The following is a 12,317-nucleotide window of genomic DNA, read 5'->3' on the forward strand; positions in this document are numbered from 1 at the left end:
AAATATTCCAGAAGATTAGTCAAGCATGATTTCCCTTCATAAATCCATGCTGACTCTGACCTAACCTGTTACTACTATCCAGATGTGTCATAATTTCATCCTTTATAATAGACTCCAGCATCTTTCCCACCACTGAGGTCAGACTAACTGGTCTATAATTTCCTGCTTTCTCTCTCCCACCTTTCTTAAAAAGTGGTACAACATTAGCCACCCTCCAATCCACAGGAACTGATCCTGAATCTATTGAACTCTGGAAAATAATCACCAATGCATTCACGATTTCTCAAGCCACCTCCTTCAGTGCCCCGGGGACTTATCAACCTTCAGACCTAACAGTCTCTCCAACACCAATTCCTGGCAAATATAAATTCCCTTAAGTTCAGGTCCTTCAGCCACTGTTACCTCACGGAGATTGCTTGTGTCTTCCCTAGCGAACACAGATCTGAAGTACCAATTCATAAATCCTGTCTCTCAGAATCCTTTCCAATAATTTGCCCATCATCAATGTAAGACTGACTGGTCTGTAATTATCTCTTTTCCCTTTCTTGAACAAGGGAATAATATTTGCCATTCTCCAATCATCTGGTACTACTCCAGTGGACAGTGAGGCCACAAAGATCAATGCCAAAGGCACAGCAATGTCTTCCCTTGCTTGCCCAGGGAACCTATCTATCCTCATGTTTTTCAAAATTTCCAGAACATTCTCCTTCCTAACATCAACCTGTTCAAGCACATCAGCCTGTTTCATGCTGTCCTCACAAATGCCAAGGTTCCTCTCACTAGTGAAGTAAAGATTACTTACAGTGTGGAAACAGGCCCTTCGGCCCAACAAGTCCACACCGACCCGCCGAAGCGCAACCCACCCATTCCCCTACATTTACCCCTTTACCTAACACTACGGGCAATTTAGCATGGCCAATTCACCTGACCTGCACATCTTTGGACTGTGGGAGGAAACCGGAGTACCCAGAGGAAACCCACGCAGACACGGGGAGAACGTGCAAACTCCACACAGTCAGTCGCCTGAGTTGGGAATTGAACCCGGGTCTCTGGCGTTGCGAGGCAGCAGTGCTAACCACTGTGCCACCGTGCCGTCCACTAAAGTATTCACAAAGGACCTCCCCTACCTCCTCCGACTCCGGGCACAAATTCCCTCCACTATCTCCGATCGGCCCTACCCTCACTCTGGCTATCCTCTTGTTCCTTACATAAGTGGAGAATGCTTTGGGGTTTTCTTTAATCCTACCCTCTAAGGCTTTTTCATGCTGCCTTCTAGCTCTCCTAAGTCCATTCTTCAGTTCTTTCCTGGCTACTGTGTAACCCTCTAGAACCCTGCCCGATCCTTGCTTCCTCAATCTTAACTAAGCTTCCTTCTTCCTCTTGACTAGATGTTCCACATCTCTTGTCATCGAAGGTTCCTTCACTCTACCATCCCTTTCTTGCCTCAAACCTGTCCAGCGCTTGAAGCAAATGCTCCCTAAACAACCTCCACATCCTCTAAGAATATCTGTTCCCAGTTTATGCTCCAAAGTTCCTGCAAAACAGCATTGTAATCACCCCCACCCTTTCCCATACCGTCTGCTCCTATCCCTCTCCATGACTATAGTAAAGGTCAGGGAGTTGTGATCACTATCACTGAAATGCTATCCCACCGAGAGATCTGATACCTAGCATGGTTTGTTGTCAAGCAGCAAATCCAATATGGCCTTCCCTCTTGTCAGCCTATCTACATATTGAGTCAGGAATCCTTCCTGGACACATCAGACAAAATCTGCTCCATCCACTAAGGCGGTTGCAATCAATCCTAGGGAAGTTGAAGTCACCCATGACAACAACCTTGTTACTTCTGCACCTTTCTAAAATCTGTTTCCCAATCTACTTCTGCTTGTCTCTGTTGCTTTGGGGAGGGTGGGGATTGGATGGGATGCGGGGTGTGGGTCTATAGACAGCTTCCAACACAGTGACTGCTCCTTTCCTGTTTCTGACTTCCACCCAGACTGACTCTGTGGACAAACCCTCCTTCATGACCTCCCTTTCTACAGCTGTAATGCTATCCCTAATCAGCAATGCCAATCCCCCACCACTTTTACCTCCCTCCCTACTCCTATTGAAACATCTAAACCCCAGAACATCCAACAACTATTCCTGCCCCTGTGATATTCAAGTCTCTGTATTGGCCACAATATTGTAGCTCCATACTTTAAGTTCATCATCCTTATTCCTGACACTTTTTGCATTAAAATAGATACACTTCAACCCATGACACTGACTACAACTTTGTCCGATCAACTGTCTGTCCTTCCTTACAGACCATCTGCATGCTGTATCTACCTGTTCACCAGCTACCGACCCTTTGCTCTGTAGCTTGGGTTTCTATACCCCTGCCAAACTAGTTTAAACCCTGCTGAAGTGCTCAAGCAAACCTTCCACCCAGGGTATTGTGCCAGGAGACAAAATTAACTGATCTGGATGAAATTGTTATTAGCTCATTTGTACATAATGTCATTAAATGTTAATGAAAACTGTCCACGCTTTGGTTATTGTGTGTCAGAACGAGTTTTCGCAATTTAAAACATTATGGCTGCCTTACGCGGAAGAAATTCAGGATATTTGATTACAAGACTATTTGGACAATGTGGAATTTTTCACAAAGTTAACTGAACAGTGACCTGATATGAGATTTTAATAGAGGTATTTCTTTTGACTTTGCTACATTCATACTTTAAGCCAGTTCTAACATCCATTCCAATTTCTGTGCTAAAGTGTGATTGCATGTACTTTTAAATAAGGAAAGTACATATTTGATTTTGAACCACATAATATCTCTTCATCCACTTGTGCAGGCATAATTTGATTATTCCAATCTGTCTTTTTATGTGCAAATTTCCGGTATGGGGACTAGCAAAAAGCTGGAAAAGTCTTTTATAAATCAAGAATTTCCATATTAACTAACTGAAGATACCTTGTATTAACCAAAGCACTGATTTAGATCAAAGACAGCAGATATGTGAGAACACCAGCACCACGTGCAAGACCCCTGTATCATTCTTGATGAAGGGCTTATGCCCAAAACAAGTTTTGTGATTTACACGTGAAAGAAGTGAAACTACCATGGTATTCCAACAGATGAAAGACTCAACAAACAATCAAGGTATTTTTCAATGTATAATTTCAGTTACATCACACTGTAAACTTTTGCTATAAATTCTGTGTCTTCACAATTGTGTCCTCCACAACCACCTGATTAAGGAGCAGCGCTCTGAAAGCTAGTGCTTCCAATTAAACCTGTTGGACTACAACTAGTGTTGTGTGAATTTTAACTTTGTAAAACCCAGTCTAACACCGACATCTCCAAATCAAGTCAGAATTGTATGTGATAGGAGGGGTCTTGCATGTGGTGGTGGTGTTCTCACATATCTGCTGTCTTTGATCTAAATCAGTGCTTTGGTTAATACAAGGTATTTTCAGTTGGTTAAAATGGTAAAACTATGTTACTCGGTGAAAGGAGTACTGAAAAAATACTTATGCTTTTGTTTTTGTTTATGTATTAAAGGTATTCATGGAAACAACAACAAATGTCTTTTAAGGCTTCAAACAGTGATAACATCAGGTCGACTTGTTTTCAACAATTTACTTACTTAACTATGTGCTTCAAGTGTTGGAAAATATTACAATTAGACAATTAAATCAAGATAATCTGAGATTTGTTGATATCTCCATTAAGTAGAATTTTAATTAATTCACAAATAGTTTATGCAGAACTGTTCAGTAAACAGATTAAGGATCATTAATGGTTCTTAGTATGAATGTTACAGTAGGTGAATAAAGTTTGATGCCTCAGGGTATAACATTTGGATAAGTACTTGTGTTTCCTATCACGGATAGTTTCTGACCTCAGTTTGACATCTCAGGAGATATCATCCATAGGAGAAAGCATTCCCTTCCAGATGAAAGCTTAAAGTCTCAAAGAAAATCCTTTTCTTTACCTATTATTCATTACAAAGATGTTTAAAAATTGGTTAGACGTCACTAAATTAATTGATCATTAATCCACAATGCAATGATATCTAGAAGAGTGAAGAGTTAAACTGAGCTGAGATTTTTCACTATTTTAGAATTCTTATTAATGTTTGACCAAGAAAAAAGAAAAATAAATTGCAAAATGCCTTTTATGGGGATACAGAAATACCTTTGTCTTATAGGAATAGGAAAGAGTTAAACAGACTACTCTTTACTTCAAAGCTTTAATACAGAGTGTGACTTAATGTTGGAGGCAATTTGATTACAGCTGAAGGAAAGGGAATGGTTACTTTCATTGATTTAAAACTTTAAATACGTGTAGTGGCAAGGAATAACCGACATTCTCTAATGTGTTTCCATTGGAAGTAGAGGCAGATTAAAAGAAACACACTTTGATCTTGTTGTATGAAGCAAAACATTTCAGCACCTGCTTTGATTAATGTACCTCATGATGTTTTTAATTTAATTACCCTTGTGACATTTATTAAAAAAATGTACACTTATTGAACTACTGGTACACATTAATTTGCAATACAATGTCAATGTCAGCATGTTCACACATGAACTCATTACACATCTTTTGAAAAACAGACATAACAAATGCTCTTGGAGTAAAACATTTATTGAAGATAAATGAGTCATGTTTCTAAACATTTTCATAACAGTACATAGGCTTTGAGTATCAAAGATTTAATGAAAAATTATTTATTTGCATAATTTAAACTATTTTGGTACGAAGTCAAAGGAAAGTTAAGAAATGCAAGAAATAGTTTAACCTAAGAGACATAAAAAGCTATTTGACAGTACTTCAAAAGGTATCCATTTCTAATATTAACATTTCCAACCTTTAAAAGTTAGCAACCGGAAACAGTTGGAGAAATATTAACAATATGAGTCCAAGTAATACATAGAAGCTTTTGCTTAACTATGGAGAATGGATAGCAACTATCCTCACTTATAAGTAAAGCTTGGAAAGGCAGGGATTGATCAGAGATAGTCAGCATGGATTTGTTGGAGTGAGATCCTGCCTGACTAACTTAATTGAGTTTTTTGAAAAGGTGACTAAATATATTAGTGAGGGTAGTGCAGTTGATGAGCTTTACATAGACATCAGTAAGCCTTTGACAAGGTCCCACATAGAAGGCTGGTTCAAAAGGTAGAGCCCATGGGATTCAAGGCAAGTTGGCAAACTGGATCCCAGTATGTACAATTGGGACCAATACTGGGACCATTGCATGGTCCATTTAATAATCAACAACATAGATAGAATTGGGAACTCATTATAGAGAGAATGAAGAGCTATGCACTACATTAAGAACTAGAACCTCAAAACTTATCAAATCTATGTTTGCATGTGCAAATTGGTATAGGGTCCATATAATTAGAGAAATGAAAAGATCAGTATGGGAGAAGTGGTGTCCACTTTGTGTGGCGCACTAGCACCAGTGCAAGGAAAAGTGGTGGCTGTACCACTAGGACAATTTACACCCAGGACAGTGTTCTTGGAACTGTACCAGGGGAGTAGTGAGGATTTAGACTAAATAATAGAGACAAACACTCAAATATGGAAAGATGTGTTATGTCAAACAATAGAAATATTGTTAGAGACAAAAATAGTTATATGAGAAATTAGGGTCAGATAATGGCAGTAAAACCTAAGAATGCACAAACAAACACCACCAGGTGTTGCTAAGGAAACAAGAAGACAAAACTTAAGGCTCTGTATTTAAACGTGTACAACATTCATCATGAAATATTAATAGCTCACATTTAAGTAAATATGATCCGATAGTCATTAGAGATGTGGAATCTAACAAGATTGGGATTCTGGATATTGAAAGACATATGACATTCAAGAAGATGAAGCTATTTAAATGTAAAGGGGTAGCACTGTTCATCAAGGATGGCATTTGTGCGATAGTTAGAGATGACCTTGCTTCACAACATCAGGATATTGAATCTCTTTCTGGTGGAAATGAAGAATAATGAAGGAAATAAGTCATTAGTAGCATTGGTCTATTGCCCTCCTAATCGTAATCATTGTGCAGGATAAATGTAGGGTCGCAATAAACATTTAATCTACAAATAAGTGGAAAGATCTGCAGAAGTCTGGATGAAGAGTTCATAAACTGTTTTCAAGATACTTCTGGAATAAATCAGATGCAGATTATATTAGACCTGGTGTTGTGTAATGTGGCAAGATTAATGAATGACTTCAGAGGAAAGGCACCCTAAGTAGCAGCAATCACAAATTTTATGTCCAATTTGAAAGGGAAAATATTGAGCCTAAGATGAATATTTCAAACTTAAGTAAGCACAATGATGTGAGCATGAAAGCTGAACTAACTGAAATGAACTGGTATACTATGATAGTAGATCAATAGAGACACAGTACAAATATTTATGGAGGTACTTCAGAATACTTACACGAAACACATTGTCCTATAAAGAAATAATCGGGAGAGAGGACCCGCCACTCATAGTTGACTAAAAAAATTACTGAAGTATCACAATGGCAGTTTGAATGTTTCACCATGTTTAGGTGGAGACAATGGCCTACTGGTATTATCGCTAAACTATTAATAATTTGTTAATGATTTGGGTACTGGGGTTCAAATCCAACCCTGGCAGATTGTGGAGTTTGGATTGAATTAAAAATCTAGAACTAAGAATCTAATGATGACCATGAAACCAGGGTCAATTGTCAGAAAAGCCCGTATGATTCACTGATACCCGTCAGGAAAGAAAATCTGATTTCTTTACCTGATCTGACTTACATGTGATTCTACATCCACAGCAATGTGATTGACTCTTAACTGCCCTTTGGGCAATTAAGGATGGCAATAAATTCTAGTGTGGCGCTGGAAATGTGCAGCAGGTCAGGCAGCATCTGAGGAGCAGGAAAATCAATGTTTCAGGCAAAAGCTCTTCATCAGGAATGAGGTTGGGAGCCTAGGAGGTAGAGAGATAAATCCTAGTATAGACAACAATATCTACAATCTATGAATGAATTGGAAAAAAAAAGCCTGTTCTTCTCCTTTATATAATAATCTGTCATGTGTCAATCATCCAGTACCTTCTGTAAATCCAAATGCAAGACATCTAGATATTTTTAATCAACCTATTCAGCAGTATTGTTGCTCACCTCTGGAGCATCTGGGACCTGAACCCAGGTGCCCTGTCTCAAAGGCAGGAATATTACCACAGAAATAGAAAAGTTCAGTATAGGACATCTGTTGATTTTTTAAAAAATCAAAATTTACATGCTCAGGCATGCCACGATACACCTTTGGAGCAGGTGGGACTTGAACCCCAGACTTGTAGCTCAGATGTAGGGACACTACAACAGCATTACAAGAGTCCAATATATGCCAGCTACACACTGCCTTTTATCCAAAGCCAAGAGTTGGAAAAGCACAGCCATCAGGATTCCTGATGAAGGGCTTATGCTCAAAACGTCGATTCTCCTGCTCCTCGGATGCTGCCTGACCTGCTATACTTTTCCAGCACTGCATTCTTGACTCTGATCTCCAGCATCTGCAGTCCTCACTTTCTCCTTTTATCCAAAGCACATGTTACTCCTTCAAAGAAATCTAATAAATTTGTTTGACATGATTTCCCTTTAACAAAAACATGCTGATTCTTCCTGATTATCTTAAGGGCATCTAAGTGCCCAGCTAAAACATCTGGAATGATCACTTCTAACACATTATGCATGATAGACATCAAGCTAAATGGCCTGTGGTATTCTGTTTTCTACCTTCCCTCCCTTTCTTGAAGAGGGATTATATTTTCTAATTTCCAGTTTGATGGAACCTTTACTGAATCTAGGAATAAAATTAAATCCTACCTCATTGGCCACCTCCTTTCAACTCACAAGATGAAGGCCATCTGGACCCAAAGATTTATCAGCCCACAACCTGCTTAGTGCCACATCCCTGGCGATTATAATTTCACCAAGTTCTTGCTTTCTTCCCCCTTCTGATTTACAGCGATATCCTTCTATTATGAAGTGAGGAGCAAGTTATTTGATCATTTCATTGGTTATTTCATTATTGTTTATTAACTCACCATTCTCATTTTGTAGAAGACCAATAATGTCTAGCTGGCAGAAAACAGTATGCTTAAATGGATCTTTGGCTGATTGACAAGATGTGACAAATAGAGTTCTGCAGGGATCTGTGCTGGGAACTCAACTTCTTACAATTTGCATTGATGGTTTTGATGAGCACGATAGCTACATTTGTAGATGACACAGAAATAAATAGGAAAGGTATTGTGAAGAAGCCAGAAGGAGTTTTTTGATGAATATAAATAGGTTGAGTGAGTGGGTATAAAAAGTCTGGTAGATGCCGTATAATATGGGAAAGTGTGAAATTGGCTATTCTGGCTTAAAGAATAAATAAGTATTAAATTGGAAACAACTGCAGAATTCTAAAGTACATTGATATCCAGGTGTTACAGTGCCTTAGTCCTAAAAGGTTAGCATTCAGGCACAGTGCATAATCAAAAAGATTAATGGAATGCTAATTGTTATTGAGAGAAGAACTGAATATAAAAGCAAGGATTTTATTCTTTAGTTATTCAGACATCACACATCTGTGTGCAGTTTTGGTCTCCTTATTTAGTGGATTAGTGGTGCTGGAAGAGCACAGCAGTTCAGGCAGCATCCAAGGATTTCGAAGCTCCTTGGATGCTGTCTGAACTGCTGTGGTCTTCCAGCACCACTAACCCAGAATCTGGTTTCCAGCATCTGCAGTCATTGTTTTTACCTTATTTAAGGAGGTGATTGAGAGGAGGCTTGATACCTGGATTGAGTGTTATATCTTATGATAGATTGGGCAGGCCAGCCTTGTTTCTACTGAAGTTTAAAAGAGTGACTCGATTGAAGTGTATAAGATTCTGAATGGTCTTCACAAGTTGCATATGGCCTTAAGTATTCAATTAATAACCACTTAAGGACCTCAATTCACCCTGGCACTCCCTGTCTGGCAGGCAAGAAAAGTGGCAAAACTAGCTGCTGAGTTCTGGGTGGGTACCTTTTGATCCAATCTGGGATTAATTGGGACCATGGATGTGGGCTAAGGAGGGTGCTGCTGAAAGTTACCTCATCTCCAAGCCATTTGAATTGACATTCCCTGCGACCCTCATGCAGTGAAACTACAAAGAAAAAAGTTTAGTTTCTCACCATTTAGATTCTCAAACCTCCAGCGATGATCTTTTGGAGTCAGCTTCTGATGAGGTGAGGCTTCAGCATTATGATCTCTCATGCACTGAGAAGCTCATCAGTCAATTTTTAACAAGTGCTTGGGGCTTAGTTTGGTGAATGCCATTATTGATGGGAGTCCACTGCTTGTGCTCGCCCTTACCCTTGCCCCACACTTAAGCTTTAAGATCAGACATATTGGTCATAGTATTAACATTGTAAAGCACTTTGAGGTGCTTATAAATATATTACAAAACAATATACAACACCAGGCCACATAAGGAGCTATTCTAGCTGGGGAGTAAAAGCTTGTTCACAAGACAGAGATTGTAAAGACACCTTAAAAGGAGGAAGTGTTTTAAAAAAGAGACAGGTGTAGAGAGGGAACTTCAGACCTGAGGGCTAGTTACCTGATGGTGGTACAGAGGAAGTCTGGTTGAGGGCTATGAGAAGTTTGGGAGACTGAGCAGTGAGGAGGATGCTTCTCCTGAGACAAATTCAAAAATAATTTTAAACAACTTAAATCATCCCTCCAGCCCCTACACCTATCATCCCCACAATGTCCCTTGCCCCTTCTGCACAAAGCTATTTCATTTCATTATTCTACATCCATCTTGCACGGCCACATATCCTCTATGCTAACACATGCCCCTGTAAACACTTCCTGTGACCTTCTATAGTCTCTTTGCCAATTTAGTTCTCAACTCATGCTAGCCTGTGTTCACAAATAAATATACTTTACTTTTACAGCTACTATAACAACTCAGCAAGTATCCATGATAGGCAGGACCCAAGCTAAGAGTTCTAAGAATGGAATCTTAGCGGTCTGAACGATGTGGGCTATGGTAAAAAAATGTGGCAAAATAAGACAACAGGTATTCAAGGCCCACCTCAACTTTGGAAGCAATTCATGCCATCTTTTATGCTTTCACAAGTGGTGTGGTAAGATTCTTAATAGACAGTGATGACTTGTCAATTAAGTTATTATTGGTTGTTAACCAGCTTCGTAACAGCCCAACTCATCTCATTAATACTGGGCTTCCCATTATACTGAACTTGACAAACAATCGTGTCATTGGGAAAACTCAACAAGGAAACCTTACTACTTGCTGCAAACAATTCCACGTTGGAAACTGAGTATCAATGTCTCAGGGCACACTCCATGCACACTGGCCATCTTGAACTCCACATCCATGTACATTGGCATCTAAATATGCATCAATATAATCCGAATGTAATATGCAATCTAACTGTAATATATTTCAAGTTTGTGATCTCTCATGGTACATCACTGATCCCTTACACAATGCTTGCACTCTTCAATGTCTCACCTCAAATTGCACCAGCAGCTAACATTTTAATTTTGCTGTGAGTGCATGTACTCCATTCCCCATCTCAGGCTTGTTCATTTGCTGCCATAGTGCTCACTCACTCTGAGACTACATAGATGCTCACAGTGTATTGCCTTGTCTTGGCTTTTTGAGCTTAACCTCACATTCCTGACATGATATGTAAACGTTCCAACCAGGGACAGGGTTATACTGGACCTGGTTTTGAGAAATGAGCCCAGTCAGATGAGTGATGTTTCATTGGGGGAGCATTTTGGGAGTAGTGACCATAATACTCATGGATAGGGATAACAGCAATTCTTGGGAGAAGATGTTAAATGGGGGAAGGCGAACTACAACAATATTAGGCAGGAACTGGAGAAGTTTGACTGGAGGCAGCTGTTTGAGGGTAAATCTACATCAGACATGCGGGAGTATTTCAAACTGCAGTTGAAAGGAGTTCAAGAGCAGCACACTCATGAGGAAATGAAGGATAGATAAGACAAATTACATGAATCTTGGATGACCAGGGATGTTATGACCTTGGTCAAAAAAAAAACAAACATAAGTTCCAGGTGGATGGGAACTGATGAAGTCTGTAAGGAAAGTAGGAAAGAACGTAAACACAGAATTAGAAGAGCTAAAAGGGTTCATGAAAAGTACTTAGCAAACAGGATTAAGGAGAATCCTAAGGCCTTTTATACATATATAAAAAGCAAGAGGGTAGCCAGAGAAAGGGTTGGCCCTCTCCAGAACAAAGGAGGGAATCTATGTGTTGAGCCAGCAGAGGTAGGTGAGGTCCTAAATGAATACTTTGTGTTGGTTTTCACCAAAGAGAAGGAATTTGTGGAGGATGATTTCAGAGAAGGGAGTGTTGTGTTTTTAAGCCAATTAAAAAAGAAGAGGTGTTGTGCATTTTAAAAAGCATTAAAGTAGATAAGTCCCTGGGTCCTGATGGGATCTATCCCAGAATATTGAGATAGGCAAGAGAACAAATTGTTGGAACATTGACAGACATCTTTGTATCCTCTTCAGCCACAGAGGACTCGAGAATAGTTAATGTTGTGCCATTGTTTAAGAAAGGTAGCAGGGATAATCCAAGAAATTACAGGCCTATAAACCTCACTTCACTTCTTGGGAAATTATTGGAAAAGATTTTTGGATAAGATCTGTATGCATTTAGAAGAAAATGGGCTTATTGATGATAGACAACATGGTTTTGTGCGGGGATGTCATGCCTCATTATCTTGATTGCATTTTTAAGGAGGTGACAAAGATGTTTGATGAGGGAAAAGCAGTTGGTGTTGCCTACATGGACTTCAGTAAGGCTTTTGACAAGGTCACTTATGCCAGACTGGTACAAAAGATGAAGTCACATGGTATCGGGGTGAGCTAGTAAGATGGATACAGAACTGGCTTAGTCATAGGAGATAGAGAGTAGTGGTGGAAGGATGTTTTATGGAATGGAGGGCTGTGATTAGTGGTATTCCACAGGGATTAGTGCTAGGACCTTTGCTGTTCATGATCTACATAAATGATTTGGATGAAAATGTGACTGGACTAATTAGTAAGTTTGCAAATAATAAAAAGATCAGTAGCATTGTGGATGGTGAGAAGGATTGTCAGAGGATACAATTGGATTTAGAACAATTGAGGCGGGACATAAAAATGGCAAATGGAGTTTAATTTGGACAAATATGAGATGAAACATTTTGAAATGCCAACTACAGGTGGAAATTATACTGTGAATGGCAGAACCCCTA

This window comes from Chiloscyllium plagiosum, chromosome 4 (genome assembly GCF_004010195.1).
Source record: "Chiloscyllium plagiosum isolate BGI_BamShark_2017 chromosome 4, ASM401019v2, whole genome shotgun sequence".
Classification (NCBI taxonomy): domain Eukaryota; kingdom Metazoa; phylum Chordata; class Chondrichthyes; order Orectolobiformes; family Hemiscylliidae; genus Chiloscyllium; species Chiloscyllium plagiosum.